Below are 2,500 nucleotides of genomic sequence, written 5' to 3' on the forward strand. Positions count from 1 at the left end.
GTGTTTAGGCTAGTCATACTGATTGTTCATCCTTCTTCCTGAGAATTTAATTGTTGTAATGTTTTTTTTTCCAAATGTTAGAACTCTTCCTATGTATGCCTTCCTATATGTTTCTACACAGTATTTCTCTTCCTTAAGGTAAATCTCCCCAAATTTCTGAGGAACAAAATTCACACAAGTTTCTTGCTTAAATTCTGTATCATAGTTTCCTACTTGTACACCTTTCTCAATATCTGAATCAACAACCATACTGTTATCCATTCTTCCAATCCATTATCAGTACCTGTACTTGCATCTGAATCCCTGAAGTTCTGCACTTGTTGTTATACTAGCCTACTTTTTCTGTACACTTTTAGCTGTCTTTACACAGTCTACTTTTTATTTATTATTATTATTATTATTATTTTAATGTCCTGCTTCCTCTTTCTTTATGCCTTCCCGGAGAAATGTTTGTTATATCTCTACTACTTGTATCAATTTTACATTTCTTAGGATTTGGAAGTCCTTCAATTCAACTTTTTCTTGCTGGGATGAATTGAGACAAAATGATTTATTATATAGAAGGAAAAATATTAGACATTTTATTTCTGTTTAATTCAAATCAAACCTGAACTATTTAACAATCAACACGAAGAAAGGATCTAAAATCTAAAATAACTTCAGGAGAGTAAATTCACCAAAACTATTGATGTTGCAAAACAATGGATTTTACATACTTTTAACAAATTCCAACTGAAAAATTGTAAATATAAAGTTTGTAGTTATAGTCTACAGGAAAAGCATGAGCTCAACAGGGAAAGCATGTTGAATCAAACAATTTCACAATATCAACTGTCTATACAACCCCCCAAAAAAGTTGTCTCAATACAACCCTCTCAATGCTACATTTTACTGCTTAATCCAATGCAGATACAAGTACTTGTGCACAACATTGGATCATGTGTCAGGCACTGTGCACATCAATAAGAAGCACAGAAAACATACAACTTCCCTGCTCTCTACAGTTTTGGGAGGAGCATATATGATTTTCCAGTGAATGAGGCTCAATAGCAACTTTAAGCCTACTTTGGAAAGGCTGTAACCACTCAATCACTGCAGTAAACACCAAAGAATCAAATAATTGTTTAGTGCAGGCTTGAAATCCATAGCATGGGTATACATGGCACCTGGAAAGGAGCCAAGTCATGCCATGGGATGTATGTATATCCTACCCATCGACAAGGGGTTAAAATACTATACCCATATATATAATATATTATATGGTATGTATCATATCATATTTAGTATTTATTACAAAATATAGAGTCCCTCAAGACAGGATAGTAGACAGGAAACCAGGAAACAAGATCATTGTGCCATGCAGTAACCATTCTGCACTGAGATAGTGAAAGCAGCTCCCTACAGAAAGGGAGGAAACATGGAAAACATGCTACAAAAACCGGAAATATCCTATCGCCATACGCCCCCCCAAGGTAGCCTGACCATGCAACCCCTCAAGTAATGTTCCCAGTCCTGTTACAATGTGGGAGGGGCAAAGAGGAAGAAATTTAGCTCTGGGATAATGCCATACATGCACAGCCACTCCACTTGCTGTCCTCCAACCCTCATTGCCTCACTGCTTCCCTCTCTGTCACCATCCTACCCCTCCTTAGGTTCTCCTGGCTTCCCCAGGAGCACATCTCTCCTGGGCTCTTCTTGGACTTCATCACAATTAACAATGAAGAAATCTAGTTTAGAATTCAGAATTCCCTTAAGAATACACTTCATACTTTTCATCTTATTTTTAAACTATCCTTACAGCAGATATTGAATAATTAGATGAAAGCCATGGTTTGAAGGTGCATGAAAACAGATATAGAAAGTGGCACCTACAAACAGCAGTGGCAAGTCCATGGGGCAAAACAGTAAATTTGAAACTGCCTACAGAAATTACAGTTGGAACACTGATAGAACCAGATAACTAATTGTCATTCTGGATGTATATATGTATATGTACTGTGTATGTATGTACATGTAAATTTGTAGATATCTATGCTCACTTTTACATGCATGGTACTCTTCACTGTATTTCTACGGAAACATAAGTAGTAATTATCCTTTAATACGGTTAACCTTTCTTTTCCAAAATTATGCTTATTGTAAAGCAACAGACCACTGCAAAACATTTAACTACGACTGTTGGTGCTCATACAGCCTTTAATGAGTGGCAGAAACAGGACTTAGGAGCATTAGGTAAGGCTAGTTTGGAGCACCCCATGAGGAGGAAACCAGTCTGTGATGAAATAGGACTTGAAGATAGTCCTCAGCTTCCACCAAGGTCATGACAGTTTATATAATACAGCCACTTTTATTTTCGGTCTTCTACGTGGAGCAAATTTTATATGACTAATGTTATCTGTACCCCAAATGGGTTGTTTGGATACTGCTAGAGTAAGGGTCTAGGATTGTGGAGATTTGGTAAAGAACAGGTTATCCCCAGTAATTGTGGTTTCATATATAT

General features: G+C 36.7%; 1 protein-coding gene across 5 annotated transcripts in view; it reads right to left on the reverse strand.

Moving 5' to 3' along the window:
• The window catches only part of LOC125034827 (rho GTPase-activating protein 19-like), a 17,426-nt gene that overhangs the window by 8,835 nt on the left and 6,091 nt on the right, over positions 1–2,500 (reverse strand). The gene's annotated exons all lie outside the window — the stretch shown is intronic.

Source organism: Penaeus chinensis, chromosome 18 (assembly GCF_019202785.1).
Source record: "Penaeus chinensis breed Huanghai No. 1 chromosome 18, ASM1920278v2, whole genome shotgun sequence".
NCBI classification, from domain to species: Eukaryota; Metazoa; Arthropoda; class Malacostraca; order Decapoda; family Penaeidae; genus Penaeus; species Penaeus chinensis.